Source organism: Octopus bimaculoides, chromosome 1 (genome assembly GCF_046866305.1).
Source record: "Octopus bimaculoides isolate indiv1 chromosome 1, ASM4686630v1, whole genome shotgun sequence".
In the NCBI taxonomy this organism is placed as follows: domain Eukaryota; kingdom Metazoa; phylum Mollusca; class Cephalopoda; order Octopoda; family Octopodidae; genus Octopus; species Octopus bimaculoides.
In genome coordinates this window covers 188,008,885-188,031,907 of record NC_142928.1, presented here as the reverse complement: position 1 = coordinate 188,031,907, position 23,023 = coordinate 188,008,885, and the positions used below count along the sequence as shown (strand labels likewise).

The following is a 23,023-nucleotide window of genomic DNA, read 5'->3' as shown; positions in this document are numbered from 1 at the left end:
CATGTTTAATATTTGCATATATATGCTTGACTGTGTGTACACACACGCAGAAAGAATGACACATATGCACACACACACACTTTGGAAACACACACATACATGCGCGCTCGTGTATCTATCTATCTATATTCAATCTACAATATCTGTTGAAAATAATTGTTGCCTCTGTATTTCAAATTATCTGTTGTTTTCTGGTAGCGAATTCTATTAGGAGACATCTTATTGGAATATACCATTATCCTTTGAGTGTTTCCATAATACGAAACTATACTTTGTACAGCATACTAATCTTTCGGTTTTACTATCTGTAGATTTATTGACTGAAATCTTAAGTTAGCTGATAAACTGGATCAGTACTCAATTATTTGAAATTAACTCCATCTAAAACTTCGTTTTTTGTTTTGTAAGTACTAAAAATGAAATCCAGTGTTTTTTTCGTCATTTTGGGAAAGTTACAGGATGGGTTATTGTTTGGTTACCAATATTCAATGGTACCTTAAATAAAAAAAATAAAGTCAACCTCTCTGAGGATGAACCATCTTATTTCAAATGCTATATCTGACTCGCAGCATGGATTTCTACACCGAAAATATTGACTAACAAATATTCTCCTTCTTGAGTGGATTACAAGGACTATGGATGAAAAAGACTCGGTGGACGTGGTATTTTTGGACTTCGCAAAGGCGTTTGACTCCGTTTATCACCGACTTCTCTTGCGCAAACTTCAAGCATACAATATTCACCCATTGGTAATTCTGTGGATTTCTTCCTTCCCTAACCATCGAACTTTCGGGTGCAGATAAATAGAGATCTCTCCGCGGAGATGATTGCCTGCAGCGACGTTCCCCGGAGTTCGGTGCTGGGGTCAATACTTTTCGTCCTCTATATCAACGACCCGCCAAATTTTCTTGATGGTAGAGACATCAAACTTGTCTCGCCTAGGAATCAATACGACTTGGGCGGAAGAAAGGTATCTGCCGTTGAACGCCTCAAAATGCAGCCATTTGCCAATAGGTTCACCTCCAAATTCTCCCTTGACTATTGGCCTCAAACACCAACATCTTAAGATGGTCACTGAAGAAAAAGATCTTGGCATAATGATCGATACTACTTTCAAACCAACGCGGTGGTGGCATCGAAGCGGCGAACAAAGCCAGAAGGAATCTTTTCCTCATCCGCCGGTCCTTTGTCAACCTTTCAATGGACGTCTTTCGATCTTTATACGTCACTCTAGTTCGACCCATCCTCAAATATTGCATCCGTGCCTCAAATCCATATCTTCAGATTGACATTCAGCACCTTGAACAGGTTCAGCACTTACCCACCCGAATGGTCGCGGGCTTGTGGAACGTCTCCAACGGCTGGCATTACCTTCACACGAACGACGGAGGATGCAAGGAGATCTCATCCTGGCTTTCAACATCTTCAACGGGAACGTAAACCTACCATTTGCGGAGTTTTTCACCCCAGCGCCGGATAGAGGCCTTCGTGTGCATGATCGCAAACTCTATCCCCGACACTTTCGACTCAACAGGCGGAAGGCCGCATTCTCCGTCTGTATCGCAGCCCCGTGGAACAAGCTACCGCAAGATGTCATTCAACTGCCCACCACTCCCCTGTTCAAAGAGGCTCTGGGCAACTGTGGCGATTACGTATATAACTGTATATAACAATAACTGTGTTTGTTTTTAATTTAGTTTTTTTTATGGCTTAAGCACATTGTACTCTTCTCATGCCAAAAAATTTCATTTGATTAGATTTAATAGGGGGATCGGTAAAAAGAATTTTTAGGCTCTTTGTATAATATGTAAAACACAGAAACGATTATTGCCGCATTTGGCATGTTAAGCTTATAAAAGATAGATTTTTGTCACAAGTTCAGCGATTTCGGGAGAAGAAGTAAATCGATAATACCGACCCCAGAGTTCACTGGTACTTATTTTATCGACCTCGGGAGGATGCGAGGCAAAGTCTACCTCGGTGGAGTTTGAACTCAAAACATAAAGACGGACGAAATTTTGCCCGGTGCGGTAACGGTTTTACTAGCTTCCTCCCTTGATATATATTAATATTGGTTTCATATTTTGGCAGAAGGCTAGCATGTTCGTGGGAGGAAATAAGTTGACTACATCGTCTCCAGTGCTCAACTCGTAAATTTTTATCGACTCTGAAGGAATGAAAGGCAAAACGTAAAGACAGACGAAATGTCGCTAAGTACTTTGCCCAGTGTGCTAACCTCAGTTTGGAAACTCCTAGAGTTTAATATTTGTAAATCAACTTAAAAAAACCTTTAACCCAAGTTAATTCATAAAAAAAGGACAAACCAAATCAATCGCTATTTAGAAAGTATAAATTATATACGAAACATGTCTTACACTTTCTAATGTTGATGTATCTTTAGACAGTCGAAGCATTGCAATATAATCAAGAATGGAAAGAAGAAAAGCAATTACAATTGATGCCATTTTTAACTCCGATTTTATTTTCCTTTGGAGGTGAAGATGGTGAAAGAGCTTCTATGGTCTTTATTACACATATATATCTAACAATAATATTTACTTACGAAATGAAAAACTATTTACATGTTGAAAGTGTATGTCAAGTTCTACAGATTTTTACTGTGCTATCGTCCCCTGAATGAAATATTATAGGAATAATAAAAGGGCAAAAAGAAGTAAAAGAGAAAAATGTGTGGTTTTTCAAATCAACGATTAAAGCATTGTCCACATAAATGGAATTTAACACTTAAAATTTAACTTATCAGATTAAAACAGTATTAATGCATAAAAGTGTTCTTCACAGAAAGTTTGGCAGTAAAACATTTGGCATTCTTCCAATGGAAATTTTGTCTGAGCTTTCATAAGTTGTGTTACATGTCTAGCTTGATAGTAAATGATAACAATTGTACTGGCATTAAATTTAATGTATTTCACCAAGTCACGGTAAAAAGAACGAAAGCTCCGCATCCAAGCAGTCAACATTTATGTCCGTCTCATCTAGCTTTTCTGATGCCGCAAGTTTTGTCATCCAGTCTCTCTGACATCCACAGATATTCGTTATAGACATTTAGAAAGCATACATTTTCTGTAGTTCAAGTTGCTGTCAGAGTGCACGTGTCTTCGATAATACTTATATATTCCATATGTTGTGGAATATTTATACACGTCTGGTGATTTTTGTAATAACCAGAGTTTTTTTATTTTATTAATGTTTATTCTAAGTACAGTATTTATTTAAGAGATTATATAAATTAGATTAGCGTGACTATCAATAGTGAGACATGTATGAAGAATGAAGTTCATTTAAATAAAACGACAACAAAACACCACTAGTACTGCTACCGCCACAACCGACGCCGCTACGACGACGACCACCACCAACAACAGCAACAAAAACAACAAGACATTTGTTTTTGCTGTCAGTATGACAAGTCTTGTTATAACTAATTTATCTGCGATTACATTGGACTTGAATAAGCATGTCAAATTAAAGAACAAGAGAACACCATCTGTCGCCATAAAAAATATGTACGGAAGCACAGAAATGTATGGAATGTTTCTCTCATCATTTTATTATCATAAAAGAGGACAGAGATTTTAGCCAAGGGGTTAAAAATATTGACATTTTTAATACAGATATATCTATAGATATAAGTTACAAATACAATTCAGCGAAGAATTTGGTGTAAATATACAGAAACCATTTTTGGTGGAAAGAGACATTAGTGTCGTATGGAGTGTCTACCGCCGTAAAAACCCGAATGTGATTTCTCGATAAAAATATCTAAAAAAGTACAACAGAGAAAAGCGAGATAATTCTCATTAAATAGTAGGAATTCTCCACAAACTCACGACTCCTGACGTCAGTTTAAATGTCAATAATAGATTAAATTCAAAGTTGGTTAAATTTTCGGATAAAGAAAAAAAGAAACAGACAAAAGATATTGAAAGAGGAAACAGTGATAAATGTCAATTTCTAAGTGCTAATATATATATATATATATATATATATATATATATATATATATACGCGCGCATATAAGTATTAAAATTTGGTATGTATCCATATTTTTTCTTCCATCCATAACATATTGCAAAGATCATTTATAGTGAATAGTCACACCGTCACATACTATATCACTGATATTTCAGCTATATGAATGTGTATATATGTGTGTGTGTGTGTGTGTGTGTGTGCGTCTGTGAGTGTGTGTGTGTGTGTGTGTGTGTGTGTATTTTCTAATGTCAGATGTGACAGTCGTACATCAGGTAATAGAGTGGATATGTTATGCATATAGTACTAATTTCTTCTGTTCCATTCAACCATTCTTGAAGACTATGAATTTACATTTCCACACTTGAAAAGTCTTTCAAAACGAAATCTTTCGGTAGCGTGTTGGCTGTTGTGAAATTAATTAAATTGAGAATATTGCATAAATATTGCATTCATACATACATACCTGCATACACCGACATCCAACCATATAATTATATATATATATATATATGTACACATATACATGTATACATGAGTTACAGAGTGAAGTTGGGAAGATCCGGGCTATATATGTTTCATAGCGAGCGGAACTTCTTCAGGCCAAGGATGTCTTGATTAGATTAAAGGCTACCTTGTCGCAAGGAGGTACATATCGACGTAAAGAAGATTCAATCAGAATCGCAACTGTCGAATCAATTTGTTTGTAGCGGGAATAATGAGTATCATGTACTCGTTTTTGTTGGTAAGTGGGATATCCTTAAGCGACAAGTTTAATTTTATTTTCTCTATTTCCGTGTCTTCCACACAGCGTTCACTAAATTAGGAACAAGTGATATAGAAATCTAAGATCCAGGAGTCGAGGTGTAGGAAGAAAGTTTGTTTCTAGCTATCCGTAGTAAATATATATATATATATATATATATATATATATGTATATATATATATATATATATATATATATATATATATATATATATATATATATATATATATATATATATATATATATATATATATATATATATATATATATATATATATATATATATATATATATATATATATATATATATATATATATATATATATATATATATATATATATATATATATATATATATATATATATATATATATATATATATATATATATATATATATATATATATATATATATATATATATATATATATATATATATATATATATATATATATATATATATATATATATATATATATATATATATATATAAAAACAATTTTCAGACGCTGGAGTGGCTGTGTGTTAAGTAGCTTGCTTACCAACCCCATGGTTCCAGGTTCAGTCCCACTTCGTGGCACCTTGGGCAAGTGTCTTCTACTATAGCCTCGGGCCGACCAAAGTCGTGTGAGTGGATTTGGTAGATGGAAATTCAAAGAAGCCCGTCGTATACACACACACACACACACACACACACATATATGTATATATATATGTATGTGTGTTGGTGTGACTGTGTAAAACAGGGACATTAGTGGTTATTAAGACATACGAATAGCTGGTGGTATACACCTCACTTGGATATATGCCACTTAAAAGGGTCTGCTCACTATGAAACCTTTGCGGCTTGGATATAACGTACACCATTCCGTAACTCTTGTATTCTCTTTCGCACACCCGACAACCTTGGTCGCCTACCGTGGAATATAAAAAGAATTTTTTTTTCAGTTTATTGTTCTTTGATACGAAAAAAATCCACAAACTTCCGTCTCAATAAACCACTATTGTCCCTAAATGTTGTTCTTTTTTATTTATTACGGTTTGCTAATTTTCTTCCTACACCTCGATCCTTCGATCATACATTTACACACACACACACACACACACACACACACACACACACACACACACACACACACACACACACACAAACATACATATGAATATATATATATATATATTTTTTTCATTTTTTCATTTTATCTAGTTTCAGCACATGAGCTTTGGCCATGCTGGGGCACCACCATTTGGTGCCGCCACACAAATCTACTTCACGAATTTTACTTTAGGAATTGACACTTGGTGCATGAGAGAGTTTGGTGCAGCTGCTCTCATCCACGCCTCCTGCTGTGAAGTATGTATGTGAGTGTGCGCGCGCCAAAGTAGGGTTGAGAAAAGGCAAATATTTAGACCAATTTCGATTTTCTATTAGACTGTAACCACAACATCAGTCCAATCAACGGTGTATATACATTAAGTATGAAACACATACTGCATACCCACATATATATATACGTACATATATACGTACATGTACAGTACACACATATATAAAGTATATATATATATATATATATACAAATATATCTCCTCTTTCCGCCTGTCTCTCTTTGTGTATATCTGTACACATACACTAGTATGTATGAATATATATTCCATTATAATACTGATGAAAGTAAAATTATATATAGGTACATAATCACATCTGTTATATCATATGCATATTTGCTTGTATGCACACACACATATATATATCTGTGTGTGTGTGTGTGTGTGTGTGTGTATATACATACATACACATATATATTAGTATATATTTATGTTTTTATCTACATACCTATATATCTGTCTGAGTGTTTCTCTCTCTGTGCATATATATATACATACATATATATATATATATATATATATATATATATATATATATATATATATATAAGCAATTAATCTGAAGATTGTTACCTTTAAGAATCTAGTTAATTTTAAATGTATACTATAGCGATTAAGTTAATACTTATTTGGTATCGTATAGATTTCTGTATTTTAGCTATATCTATCTATCAATCTACCTCTCTATCTATCTATCTATCTATCTATCTATCTATCTATCTATCTATCTATCTATCTATCTATCTATCTATCTATACACACAGGCGCACATACACACGCTCACATACGGACACACATATATATGCATATATTCCCAATAGACGATATTTAATGTGGCAAAAATATGGTTACATTTGAAATTTACAGAGCATGGCAAACTGTTGTAATTCTTAGGACTACACACACAGAGAAACAGACAAACACATACACATCCGCATAATCATATATATATATAATTGGTTTTATGTTAAACTGTTGTATGTCCACATTTGGCCAAATGCGTTTTTTTTTTTTCAATATTTAATTTTGCCTGCAATAGCCAGTTCTTTTTGTCAAACAATCGTATCTCCAGATGCTTCAGATGCCAAGATATGAAAATTCTCAAGGTGTAGTACAACGGCTTAGCATTTTGGAAATGTATAGTAAATCTCACATATGACAGTTTTGTAAAAATATATCTGACTAAAAATATCATACATTCATGGAGTTACGATTTTATGCACCCAACAATGTATTATCGTTTAAGCTGAAACTGTTGCTAATGTAAAAAGAAATCGAATGGTGAAACTACTTTTTCGTTTTCTGAAAAAGCAACCCTTTGGACTTACGACACTTTAATATAATAGCAACGAGATTATATATATATATATATATATATATATATATGTGGAGATGGAATAAATAAATTCGATGCGTATATACTTGTAAATAATTGTGTATACTCGTATTTTGCGTGTGCCTTTCTTGGCATGTATAAATATTTTCATTTATTTAGCCCAGTATGTTCTACTGATGAAAGAAAAGTTATTAAACGTATCCTGAAATTGATCAATCTAGAACTATCTGGATTATTTTACTAATTTTTGGTTTGTCCCCTTTTCTTGCTTTGAACCTGTGTATATTTTTTTTCTACTCGAGGCACAAGGCCCGAAATTTTTTGGGAGGGTGCCAGACGATCAGATCGACCCCAGTACGCAACTGATACTTAATTTATCGACCCTGAAAGGATGAAAGGCAAAGTCGACCTCGGTTGAAGTGAAACTTATAGTGGTTGGACGTATTTGGTGTCTCTTTCTAGTATGGTAACTTCTGTATCCTTAATTATAATTGTATTCTATACAATTACCTCTCTCCCTCCCCCTCTGTATATATATATATATATATATATATATATATATATATATATATATATATATATATATATACAGAGAGAGAGAGAGAAAGAGGGAGGGAACTTCTTTCGGTTTTTATCAACCAAATCCACTCAGAGGCCTTGATTCGGCTAAAAACAACTTCTGCCCAGGGTCCCACGTAGGCGCAATGTTTGAAAAGCAAACTTCTTACTACAGCCACGCTTGCGCCTATCTTAATTAAGAGGAATTGTTTCCAAGCTGACCATGCTTCACCACAGCAAAGGTAAAAAATGCTGTATAATTAAAAAAAAACAAAAAAACTTTGTGAAACTTGCGACTTCTTAAACTGAAGTCGGTATACGTAAACAAAGCAAAAAGACACTGTATTATGTTACATAGGAGGTTGAATGATACAATGTTTCAGGACAGATTACGCTTTTCAAATAGAAGAAAAAAAAAATCATCAAAGACTTCCAAATAATGCGTTGCTTCCGGCAGGCCATTATGTAACCAGACACACACATACACATCTATTCTTTATTTTTAATTATGCAGCCTTAGAAATACATGCTACTGAGAAACCCGGCTACTTTGCACGCTTATTTTCTTTTTATTAAAATAATTCGTTCAACTGCACAGTTTTATTCTGGGCACTTTAAGAGCAACTGTTGTATGTATCTGCAAGTAGTTTCTATGTCCCTCACTCCAGTGTGTGTGTGTGTGTGTGTGTGTGTGTGTGTGTGTATAATACAGGTATGCATACACAAACATACAAACACACAAGCATTATATATATATATATATATTGACAGAAATGGCAAGTCAGCAAAAGAATGAAAGAGACCTTGATATTATATAAATAGAGGAATTTATCTGTAAATATAATGTGTCAATTATACGCTAGCCATGATAAAACTCCGAGTTTCGGATGCTGGGGTGGGAACCCAAGCCGCCATCTCTTCAGTTATCCGGCCGTTCGCGGCGTGGGTTCCCACCCCGGCATCCAAAACTCGCAGTTTTATCATGGCTACCGAATAAGTGTCACATATTTTTACAGATATATATATTGATAGAAATGGCAAGACAACGGAAGAATGAAAGAGACCTCGATATCATGTAAATAGAGGAATTTATCTGTAAACATCATATGTGACAATTATTCCGTAGCTATAATTATATTCTGAGTTTCGGATGTCGGGGCGGAAACCCAGGCCGGCATCTCTTCAAGTTTTCGGGCCATCGAAAAAATGCTATGAAAATGACCGTTAAAACAAAGGGAAATTCGACACAGTAATTTCCCTAGGTGCAATCTCATGGTCATTCATGACCGGGGGTGGGGGGTTCTATTCTAATATTAGATATACTCTTACTCTCTCTTTTACGCTTTTACTTGTTTCAGAGCACTGCTTTTAGTCGAGCAAATCGACCCCAGGACTTATTCTTTGTGAGCCTAGTACTTATTATATCGGTGTATTTTGCCGAACCGCTAAGTTACGTCCCCGTAAACACACCACCATCGGTTGTTAAGCGATGCTGGGGGAACAAACACAGACACATAAATACACGCACGCACACACACACACACACACACACACACACGCATATATATATATATATATATACATATATACGACGGGCTTCTTTCAGTTTACGTCTACCAAATCCACTCACAAGGCTTTGATCGACCCGAGGCTATAGTAGAAGATACTTGCCCAAGGTTCCACGCGGTGGGACGGAACCCAGAACCATGTGGTTGGATAAGCAAGCAACTTACCACACAGCTACTCCTGCGCCTATATTGACTTTATCAGTAGAAAATCGCCAAAGAAGTACGTATTTGACCGAAACAGACTCATTTGTATACTCAAGATTGATGTAAGGAGGAACACAAAATTCGAAATATCGTAAGTTTTCAAGTAGGGGTAAAAATTCTCCATTCCATAGCGCTTAACAATTTCCTAATGACATTTACATGACAGAATAGGAGTTTTCTTAGATATCCATCAAAATCATACATATATACATTCACTTACACACGCATATAACCATAAATAGATAAAATCTTTTAACACATATACACACACATATACACGAAACATTTATATCAAATAACATGAAATGCAGATTGTATTTTAGGAGGAATAAATATAGATTTGAATCAACAGAAAAAATATTACACTAGTAAATATTTGAGTTAATAAATAATTTTTTTTTCAATAAATGAATTGTATTGTCATTTGCTTAAGACAAAGCTAATAAATATATGAAATTTATAGCTTTATCAAAATAGGGAAATCAAATAAATCTATGTATTTATCGCAAACAGAGAAAAATTATAAAATATTTTCTACGCCTGAGAAAACTCAATGATGCTTTTCACAGAAATATACAAGATTTGCAAATACACGTGATGTTTTAACATAATATTATATAAACTATTTAAATTAATTTCAATAACCAAATGTTGTTGTTATCTGTTGCATAATTAAAATTTGGAAACTTCGAGCGAACGTGAAATAATTCGTTTTAAAAGTAGAACTAGAAGTCGATAAAACTATAAATAAAAGCATAAAAAATTGAGTTAAGAAGACTTTGGATAGGAAAAGTCCCAAATTGCTCTTCGAATTTTTATATCCAAAATCTGTTTTTACCCCAAATTTACACGGTATTATAGCTTTATATACTTCGAGTTTCACTATTTAAAACGTATTATTGTTGTTATTGAGGTTATCCTTATAGAAGTTCAATCTGGCAACTCGTGTTGCAGTGGCAAAATGTCTTCAACTTGGAATAATTGGACGTATGACATTTCGAAGGAGGACGTGGGTAGTGTTTAAGTTTCAGGTAAGTTTGGTAGAGCAATTTGCACCTCATTAGGGATATGGTTCCACGTCGGAAATACTGCTTCACTGGGATTTAATCATATATTTCGTTGTTTGAATTATACATAAGAATTGTTTTTAACAACAAAGGAACACTAATTATCAGAATAATAATCATACTATACGGAGTTTGATATATATGTATATATACAGATAATAACACAGATGGGTTGCAGTTATCTACAGCTGTTTCAGACGTATTTTTTATTGATGAACAAATGTGTTACATCATACAAGAAAACCGTTTTCATCACGTGAGTACTTTAGTAACTAACATTTATGTCAGTACATAGGTGCGCTATCTCTGACTCTGTCTTGGTATTTCTACTATTTAGATACCCGACTCTTTCGAATTCAGAATATATATATATATATATATATATATATATATATATATATATAATTATGTGTATTTCTTCTATCTTAATGAATAAAAATTCTTCTGATAGAATAAATGGCTTAATAGAAACCAATGTAGCAAAGAACACAAAATAGCTGTGGTTTAGTTCCTGTTTTTAAGGCAGGAACTCCTTGAAATTTTGGGTATTTGAGTATATTTAAGAATTTAAGGAATGGAGAAAACGCATGTTATAATTGCATACTTTATTCCTACATATGTTTCAAAGGATTACAACCTGTGTGATCCATAGGGATCTTTGATATTAAAATTGTAACCTTCTCATCAGGGAAAGCATGGGAATCATCTTAAACGTAAGACATTATGACCGATTATGAAAACAATAGATGGATAAGGTTATGACTTGATTCATTTGAAAAAAACCGTTAGAGAATTGGACGCTGCCGGATAGTGGGTTGGACAACACATACCTATAAATGTGTGAGAACGAACATGCATACATAAATACATATACACAAACACACACATACATGCATACTGATACACACACGTTTAAGATGATTCCCATGCTTTCCCTGATGAGAAGGTTACAATTTTAATATCAAAGATCCCTATAGATCACACAAGTTGTAATCCTTTGAAACATATGTAGGAATAAAGTATGCAATTATAACATGCGTTTTCTCCATTCCTTAAATTCTTATATATATATATATATATATATATATATATATATATATATATATATATATATTATTGAAAAAAAAGTATTATATGGTTATGAGAAAATAGTTCTTCATTCTTTAATTCACTACTAATATAGTTCTGGATTAATAAACTAGAATATTAATTTATAAATTTCGAATTTACAATTTATGCCTTACACAGGGATTTAACATATACATATTTCTATAATCATGATTGAAGATTCTGTTAGCCGAGTTTTCTTTACATTGTGTTCTTATAGAGATATTCGGTTGGATTTCAGTAGATAAATATTTTTTAAAGCCGAAAGAATACAAATTAAGAAAAAATATTTATACATGTCGTTGGTTAGTATAGTTACATGGCAATTCAATATATCAACGTAGGTTTTTATTCTTCTGGAAATCTAAGGAAGAAAGTGTCGATAGCTGACTTCTTTAATATGTAGTGTGTGTGTGTATGAAGAGTAATTCTACATATATTTCTGCTAATCTAACGAATTGATGCATGGACGTATGGAGCTTCGCTACTGACTTTCAAAACTATATTTAAATACATGTAAAAGTCAAACTGTATGCTTATAGCTTGAGCGTTTTCAAATGTGTGTCATTTAAAATATCATTATTCGTATAAATGTTTAATATATAGTATAAAATATATTGATTTAATGTTAACACCGGGTCACTGTGTTAACATTAGATTACTATATTTTGCTAACTTTTAAGCTTAAAAACATGAACTGTGTATTGTATAAAAAACTCGGAATGCGCTGGCAGTTTTTACTTTCCGTAAAAAAGTCTACCTGTAACATGTTTTTATACTTTATCCAAAATACGTGACGAATTCAAGAAAAAATGAGTGTCATTGAGTTTACGTATTCGCTGGATGAGAGTCGTGATAATGTAGGAGATTTTATTTTGAATATGTCGCAGTTAAGGACCACAAAATTATATAAGTATGTAGGCACACATACACACACACACACACACACACACACACACACACACACACACACACACACACACACAGACACACACACACACACACACACACACACACACACACACACACACACACACACACACATATATATATTTATATATTTACAGGGTAGACCAAAAGTAGGCTTACAGTTATCACGTAAGTACTTTAAATTTCTTGTAAAACATTTTATTACATTTAATTTTCTGCCTTAGAATTAACTAAATAGCATAGAATAATGATTTCATATCAATTTATAATTAAGACCTAAACTGTTAATCTATGAATGCGAAAGAGATAGTTGGAAAAACGGTAAACCTACTTTTGGGCCACTCTGTATGTGTGTGTGTGTGTGTGTGTGTGTGTGTGTGCGTGTGCGTATTATGGTAGACACATGTTAGCTTGCCAGTAAAGCACGTTCACTTACACAGTGTTCAATTGTTATTTGAACAATGAGAGAGACAGAGGGCGGAAGATACCGGAATGTTTATCTATAATAATAAATGGCAAGTTTGTGTGTTGTGAATTTGTTACTTTAAATACTCCGAGACTATCCAATAGACCTTGATGAAACTTGATACGTGTACGGGGGGTTATGCCCATGAGGTCACTTACGCACTTGCAATTTTTTAAAAATCGATTTTCATTCAGCATCGATTTTTCAAATATCGTAAAATTTCGGCATTTTTCACACTAGCCATCATGACATGAATTTGACGAAAAATGTTTCATGGGTATAAACAGACGACTTATTAACGGTAATCTACTTAACATTTGCTAATTCTTCATTTCAATGCAAATTGTTTTGATTGGCTAAGATTTATTTTAATTCCTTGTTTTAATCCCTCAGCGTTTCAGGTTTCGATTAGGTAAGAGCATTTTATTTCTCAAGCAAAATTTAGACATTTTGCACACTAGCGATCTTGAGATCAATTGCACGAAATCTGCCCCAAACCGTAAAATTTCGCCATTTTACGCAAACGCACAAAAAGGAGTAAAATATGTTTTATAGGCGCAGGAGTGGCTGTGTGGTAAGTAGCTTGCTTACCAAACCCATGGTTCCGGGTTCAGTCCCACTGCGTGGCACCTTGAGCAAGTGTCTTCTACTATAGCCTCGGGCCGACAAAGCCTTGTGAGTGGATTTGGTAGACGGAAACTGAAAGAAGCCTGTCGTATCTCTCTCTCTCTCTCCCTCTCTCTCTCTCTCTCTCTCTCTATATATATATATATATATATATGTATGTATGTATGTGTTTGTGCGTCTGTGTTTGTCCCCCCCCCCATCGCTTGACAACCGATGCTGTTCGGCAAAAAGAGACCGATAGAATAAGTACTAGGCTTACAAAGAAGAAGTCCTGGGGTCAATTTTCTCGACTAAAGGCGGTGCTCCAGCATGACCGCAGTCAAAATGACTGTAACAAGTAAAAGAGAAAGAGAGAGATTGAACGAAAGGATTAACCACAGGGTTAGTATTCTCAAGGTAAAGTACCCTCATTTAACTGAAGACACCGTACCTTTCAAGCAATATTAAGTACAAATAGAGGAACAACAAGTCTGAGTTGCGTGTTTGCAAAGCATAACGACATTCAATGTGTAAAATTGAAATTTCAAAGGTGTCTCTGCCTGTGACATGTACATTCCAAAAATAAGGAGAGTATAAGGAATCAATAAATTGTAATAGTTATAAAAAAAAAAAAAACTAACTGCATTGAGAGTCAACCATGAGTTGTAACAAAATTGAGTAATTGCGAAAAAGCACACTAGATGTAAACATTTTCACAAACTGCACCAAATGAAAATAACACATTTGTATTTTATTGAAATAAATATAAATGTTTGAAAGTAGTAAAAAAATTATTTAAATGTTTAAAAAATTGAAATAAAATAAATAAGAAACCCACTATCAGAATTATCAAATTTTCTAGTAATTATAAAATATATTTATGAAAACAAATTATCGATAAAGACAATGTTTTTGTTATTCATTCCAGCAATTCATTGTAATTAAAGGTTGTTCAGACTACAGAGTGAATTATGTGCAACTTCTATAATAAAGTACTGGAATTAAATATTAAATATTGTACTAACAAACCTGTAGAAAATGCAATTAAAACAATCTATGGAAATTGATAAATAATAATGTAAATTCTTACTTTAAATAAAAACTAAACAATGAGATAAAATTTTTCGAAATTTTTATCAAATTTCTGAGAGAGAGAAAGAGAGAGAGGGAGAGAAAGAGGGAGAAGGGGAGAAAAAAAAACTATTTATGTATAAATATATAGTAAAAATATTTCATCAAACCCATTTCTGAACTCATTAACACAAAAGGAAAAATATAAGAAAAAAGAAAAGAAAATTTAAATCAATTATTTACCAGAAACAAAGGAAACATTCTGAAGAAAATTGTGTAAAGAAAGTTAAATAATTCACGAGAAGAAATGATAAAATATTCGAACCGACAAAAATTTCAATTTGGAATATTCTTGCATGCAATTATTTTAATTTCAGACATAGCTTTTATGCAGTCTTCTTCAGCTGATTACACACACACACACACACACACACACACACACACACACACACACACACACACACACACACACACACACACATATATATATATATATACACATATGAACATATATATATGAATATCCATATATATATATATATATATATATATATATATATATATATATATATATATATATATATATATATATATATATATATAAATACACACACATATCTACATACATGTACATACATGCATAAATATTCGTAGATATATATACGAATATATGGATATATGTATACAATGTATATAGATGTATGTGTACGTGTCTATATGTATGTATATGTATGTATATATATATATATATATATATATATATATATATATATATATATATATATATATACACATATATATGTATGTATATATCCTTCCCATTATACCACGAAACAATCAAGAGATCAGATTTTTAGCGGGTATTTAGGAACAAAGCCAAAGCACTAGTGGAATCATTAAAGAATATCCTTAAGTTTAACTTGTAATTACAAAATAATAATTACAAAATAATTACAAAATAATAGTGGTATTATTATAGAAATTTAAGTCCTTATTTCTAACAACATATATATATTCTATTGACTACATAAAACACTGTAAAGAATATAGTTGCGTTTTGTCCCTACGCTCGAAACGCGGAGTAGATAAATCAGGGGACAACTGATGAAGGTAATGTTCTTTATTTTACCTGCCTCGTTTCTCTATTTGTTTCCTTCGTTGTTCGAAACAAAAGTTCGTTTTCCATGTTATTGTTTATATATATATATATATATATTCTCTCTCTCTCTCTCTCTCTCTCTCTCTCTCTCTCTCCTCTCTCTCTCTCTTTCTCTATCTCTCACACACATACAAACACACACAAACAAGTAGAAGGATCGTTTGTCTATCACTGGATTGTATTAAAAAGGAAGATCAAATACTTAGTGTAAATAAATCCCTGGCCACAGGACGAAACCTATACTACATCCTTACATAACCGACTCAGCCTACATCATCAGGAGAGTAGGATTTCCAGTACGTGAAGAAGCAACAACAGATGAAAAATATAAGAGAACAACAATACCTAAAATACATTGAAAAATATATCAAGAAGCACCGAATACTTAGGTACAGTTATTATTACGTAAGCTGTAATACATGACTGAATATATTGGATATGCATTTGCATAAACATTCTTTTTCTTCTTCTTATTGAATGAGGGAGTAGTGCATGCCATCAAAGCGACACTGGGGTAGAAATATACGAAGCTCAATATACCCATGACTACCCATCATGACCACCCGTCTGATAAGGCTACACCAGGCACATGCAGCATAACTATATGTGCGCAACATGGTGATCTTATATCATGTAAACAGCATATGAACTTGCAGATGGAGCCCAGTTAGAACTTTCTTCAGATTGAGTAGCCCATCCTGCTCAAAAGGTCTCTGAATAAGGGTTGCTTAAGGATGTTGAATAAAACACCCATGTCTCCAGAACTGAATTATTCAAACCCCAAAGAATTCCTCTCAACACATGGCTATGGTGCTTCCATAGCTCGTGATGAGAGATGCAGATATCGTCAGCTACTAATAGACATGCTCACCTGGTTAAGGTCAAGCAACCGATAAGCAAATTTGTGGTATTGAGCAAAATATTTGCTGTGGCCCATCTTTTATACCAAGACAAAACAATGTACATGATAACGGTTCCAATCAGTTAAGATCAGAATCCATGAGAACCACTGCCTTGTACTGCATCAGGGCTTTTACTATTATTATTATTATCATTATTATTATTATTATTATCTATGAACACACACACACACACACACACACACACACACACACACACACACGCTCATATATATATATATACATATGTGTGCGTATATATAATTCTATACGTATGTATATGCATACATATATAGCATGTATACATACATATGTAAACATGTATATCTATGCCTATATATGCATATAGATATGTACATATACACAGACGCACACACATATATACACATAAAATCTAAAAAAAAAATAACGATCATATATAACATTGGGTAGCAAAAATAAAGTGAAAATATAATGTTGGACTTAGATCAATATAACAAATAGCTGTTAAATTTCAGTAGACAGCGTATCCATTTTATAAAATATCACACGCGCACACAAATGTATGCAAAGCACAGTTTATAGAATTTATCTACTTTTGAAATAAAAACGGTTGCTGAATATGAGTTTTCTCGCGTTAAAAGCCACCGCATGGAGTGTTAATGTATGTTAACACCAAGCGTCGACAAGTAGCGGTACTCTAAATTAGATTTTAGCTAATTCAATCAATTGAAATTAACTGACTATATGGAATATTTTACTGTGAAATAAAAGTAAGATTTCTCATCAAAAGAATGATGTTCGTTTGCGAAAATATTAATATTTTGTCACTGTGAAATAACACTTTATTTTGTGGTTTCGATATTACACTTACGGCTATAACACCAAGCGAGCTCCAGTTAAAAGTGTGAAGGATCATCAAACTTGTTAGAACTTTCTAGTTTTTAGTCACTGCAGCAGTAAATTGGTGACCATAAACGAACTTGTTAGTCTCTCTCTCTGATATTTTTTTTTTGCTTTTCATTCGACATAAATGGTAAACGGAACTTATGTTTTTAATTTTTACTTGCTCCAGTCATTGTACTGTGACCATGCTGGAGCACTACCTTGACGGATTAAGTTGAGTAAATCGACTCCAGTATTTTCCCCCCCCATTTAAGTTCGGTAATTACTGTATCGAAGTCTATTACCGAACCGCTAATTTACGGGGACGCAAAGAAACATCCATTGTCGAGCGGTGGTGAAGGACAAGCAGAAACACAAACACAAATACACACATACGCATATGTATATAAGGATATATATATATATAGATATATGAATATATACACGTATGCATAAATTTATTTATCTCTGTCCCTGTATATATATATATATATATATATATATATATATAGGGAGAATTCACAAAAAAAAAAAAACAACAGACGAAGACAGGTGGTGTAGAAAATAAAAAGATGTATTAGTATAACGCTCGGGAATTGAGAAAGTCTTTAACGTTTCGAGCCTACGATCTTCCACAGAACGGAACACAGAAAGAAACAAGGAGAGAAAAAAATGTGTAGTGGTCAGCGATCTATCATGGCGAATATATATATATATATATATATATATATATAGAAACACCACCAATATACTCAGAGGAGAAGCTAAATTAATCGGTAAAATAACTAAGAATCAAGTTCTGAAGTCGTTATAGTCCATTGACTATGCAAAATCTCCAAATCTCTGAATCTTATAGAGCTGTTACTATTACTTACCACGTTGAATTATTAACTTCTGCTAAGGCGGCCAGCTGGCCGAATCGTTAGCACGCCGTGCAAGATGATAGAATCATTCTGTCGTCGTTATGTTCTGGATTCTAATTACTCCGCGGTCGATTATTATTTTTTTAACCTTTTATTCTTTCGAGGTCGATAAAATAAGTAGCAGTTGAGCACTGGCGTCGATCTGATCGACTAAGGTCCCTACCCCAGAACTTTCAGGATTGTGCCTATAGTTAAAAAGTATCATTAACATCTCTTAAGACTGCTGTTAGCTTAGGGAGTCTCTTTCCCGGACTAGCACCGAATGTTTAGTTATTTATGTGAGTGGGGTTGTTTTTTTTTCCCGATGTTTTTAATTTCGATGTTTTTTATTGAGCGAAATTTAATGAAGTGAAACTGAAATGGAAACTGTGAATGTGATGGCTTGAATTTTTTCTTTTAAGTAAACAGCATTATCATAGTTATCATACGTCATTCAGTGTAGTATTGGAAAATGTATATACACTGATAGATAGCAGAGATTAGTGTCCAATAACTGATATCCTCGAATTGCAATATTTTGGTGAATAAACATAAAGAAAGAAAAAAATGGAATTTATGGGTATCTTCGAGTCCCAGATTTAAATTGTCAAGAATATAGCAACAGTATATCGACTTAAAGCCAGTGAATTGTAAAGAAACGAAAAATAAATACGATAAAGATGGATGGTTTTTATGCAGCAGCAGCAACAGCAGTTTCAATAACAAGACGTTAAATTAGCATTTCTGTCCTCTCCAAGAATTGATAGTTATTTTATGTAATTTCTAAAAGAATATGTTGTCAATGATAAGTGTTCAGCTCATACTTATCTGTGAGTACAGATCAATGAAAAAGACAAAGAGAGAGACGGTTGTTTTGCAGTCGTTTGTTTTCGATACTATTTTTGCTTTAATCTCTACGTTTGTCCTCCTTCATGATGTTATTGTGCGATAAATTACAAGAAACAAAATTTACATTTGTTATATTTTATGTAACTTTTATTGTTAATATTTTGATTTTGAGTAAAATAGGTGTTTATTAGAATATGATGAATATTTTACTCGAACTTGAGCATTTTCGCCGCCATATTCACACAACGTAATGGCATTCATTAATATTGAAACTATCAAAGACTACACTGGCTGACACACCAATTATGGCGGTGTCATAGGTTACAGATTCTACATAAGATAGATGCAAAAGTATTTCAGTTTAGATTATTCCTCAAAAGAATAATGATAAATGAAATAAAATAAAAGAAATATGGTTAAAGATGATACTCAATGGACGGATAAACCAAGGCGATTATATATCTTGATCGATTTTCTGTTAGATAGAATGAAAGCAAAATTTATTGATAAGATCTAGGATTTTTGTACGTAATCTTTTGCTCCTTTCACTCCGTAATTCCAAAGGCGCTTATAAAATAACTGCACATTTGGAAATGTCACTGACTCTCGAATCTCTGAACATTAAAAAACATGGATAGCTTTTGTTAGAAACAAACATTTCAGTGGCGATTATCGATTGGAAATCCAACGAAAACAATAACACCAGTGATGACCTCTTGTCGTCTGAAGTCCTATTAATGCATAACCCTTGTGGCATTAATACGAATGCAAAGATGAAGCAGAGATCAGTCGCATCAATAGTAACGTAACTCACGAGATGACAAAACAAACACGAACAACAAATATTAACAAAAAAAAAAAAACAAGAAAAACAGCAGCAGCAGCAACAACAACAACTGCAAGAAGCATTTACAATAATAAAAAAAAAATGTAGAAGCAACAACGGCAACAACAATGGCAATATAATTATAAACAAGAACGTTGCGAAACAACAGAAGAAAAGTACGAGTGAGATAGCAGCAGTTACCATGGAAACGCTAGCCGTATTATGTCCAGTAGCTGTTGTGGCAGTAAATAGGGGTAGGAGGAGAAAACGTGATGGTGGCATTATTATTTTTACTATTATTATTATTTGTAGTAGTAGTAGTAGCAGCAAGAACATCGATATTACTAAATAATGACCACCAACAATGATAAGAGTGAAAATAACAAGTATAAATACAAGCTAAATGGCAGAAGCAATGGATTCTGTAGAAGAAATAACGGCGTAACTTTATTCCAAACATGGCCATAACTACTGGAAAATATCGTCAATATCAATGACAACATCTACAACTCCCGGCACCATGATAATCTCCTTCTTTATTATCCCACTAGTTATCAATGTTGTCGACATCACCGTCATTGTCCTCGTGACCATCATCAACAATAACAACAAGAACAACAACGCTTTTGCCGAGAAGCGATAAGGAAGCCTCAAAATGAGACTGCGAGTGAATCTATGTCATCGCACGATCTGCTAGAAATAGCAGCCAAGTACCCTTCAAGTTGCAATCTACTGTCTTTGACAATGACACAATTAGCTAATGTAATCTCGAATTCCCCACACAGGAAAACAACCTCACAGCTCTATCACACAGGGTAATCAGAGCTGACCTGAGGTTTACGTGTTTTTCTTGAGCCGTAGATCTCCCTAAACCCCAGTTATTACTGTCGTACAAACGTTGTTTATATTATGTATATGTGTATCTATCTATCTATCTATCTATCTATCTATCTAATAAATTTTATATAAAATATAAAATATATATATGTATGTATATAAATTATATATATATATATATATATAAATGTGTTTGTGTGTGTGTGTGTGTGTGTGTGTGTGTGTGTGTGTGTGTTTGTGTGTGACCAGAGAACCACAATAATTGCTTAATTCATTAATGTGTTTGTAAAACAAGGAAAATGTTTTTGTTTCAATGTTTGCGAAATGACTAATTCCTTATGAAGTGGGCTTTAGAACTTAGGTACTAAATTTATCTCTACAGTTTTCTATAGAATTTAGAGACACCACTGAAAGTTACAACTTTACGTATACGAAAATGTGTATGTAAATTGGTCTATCCAAAAGTGCTACACCACTAAACTTGGTGGAATGTTTAAGCAATGTCCGCGTAAGTAGTTAATATGCTGAATGTGGTGCTGAAGAAGGAGCAATAACTCCGAAAACATGCATATACACCATTAGCTATTTTTCTGTTTGTAATCGCATTGTTTACATAGGCGTATTTGTATATGGAACGTCGTAACTTTCAGTTCTGCCTCTAAATTCTGTAGAAAATATGTAGAGATAAATTTCTGCTTAGATGTATTTTTATATAGTTTTAATTTGGTTTTTGTATTTAGTTTGCAGCGTTGCTGATGTGAACTCGTGAATTGAAACAGATTTTGTGGTATCTCAGGTCGTTATGCCAATAATAAACACATACAAGGATTCTGTTTCACTTCTTTTATTAGTAAATTCATTAACATTGGACCAATAAAGGAACTGCTTGGTCCATTAACGGTTTCGTTGATCAATTTATCAGCAAGGCTTGTTGAACTTCTTTCGTTGCTATTCGTGACGTCATCAATGACGTACCTTCTCTACTCCAGGTCTGCTTCAGATCTGTCTGCCCGTCTCAGGCCGGCCTGAAACAGGCAGACAAACAAGCGATTAGTTAATTGGTTAAATGTTGATAAATTCACTACTAAAAGAGAAAAAGCACAATTGCATGTGTTTATTATCGACATAATGACCTTCCCGAGATGCCACAAGCTGTTTTATATGACGTATATGAAATTCACATAACCTATATGATCTAGTGGTTAGGGTAACTAGTTTCTACCCTGGAAGCCAGAAACGATTCCCAGCATGGGGACTAATTCGTTTCGTCCGCCTTAAGGCGAAGTTGGTATTTATAAGACAGCGAGCATGCAGGGTTGTTAGCAAGTCGGACAAAATGTAGAGCAGCATTTTTTCCGGCTATTTACGTTTTGGTTTCAAGTTCTGTTGTACCTGTCTTTCAAAGGGCCAGTCTTGTTACACTGTGTCACGCTAAATATCCCCGAGAATTACGTTAAGGGTACACGAGTCAGTGGAGTGATCAGCCACTTGCACGTTAATTTCCTTTGATCGGATCAACTGGAACCCTCGTCGTCGTAACCGACGGAGTACCACGACGATATATTAATGTGTATGTAATATATCTATATGTGTGTGTGTGACATAAACACACGCATGCCTGTAGGGT

General features: G+C 33.6%; 1 long non-coding RNA gene across 6 annotated transcripts in view; it reads right to left on the bottom strand.

Annotated features, from left to right (window-relative positions):
- Positions 1 to 23,023, bottom strand: part of LOC106879245 (uncharacterized) — a 605,185-nt gene that overhangs the window by 29,631 nt on the left and 552,531 nt on the right. For 3 of the 6 annotated variants that reach the window (XR_016244548.1, XR_016244552.1, XR_016244543.1), the window contains one exon: positions 22,230 to 22,421. The exons of the other annotated variants lie outside the window; for them this stretch is intronic. This is a non-coding gene — a long non-coding RNA (uncharacterized LOC106879245). Of the gene's footprint in view, positions 1 to 22,229; positions 22,422 to 23,023 lie in introns of those variants that run through there. 6 annotated transcript variants of the gene reach the window in all.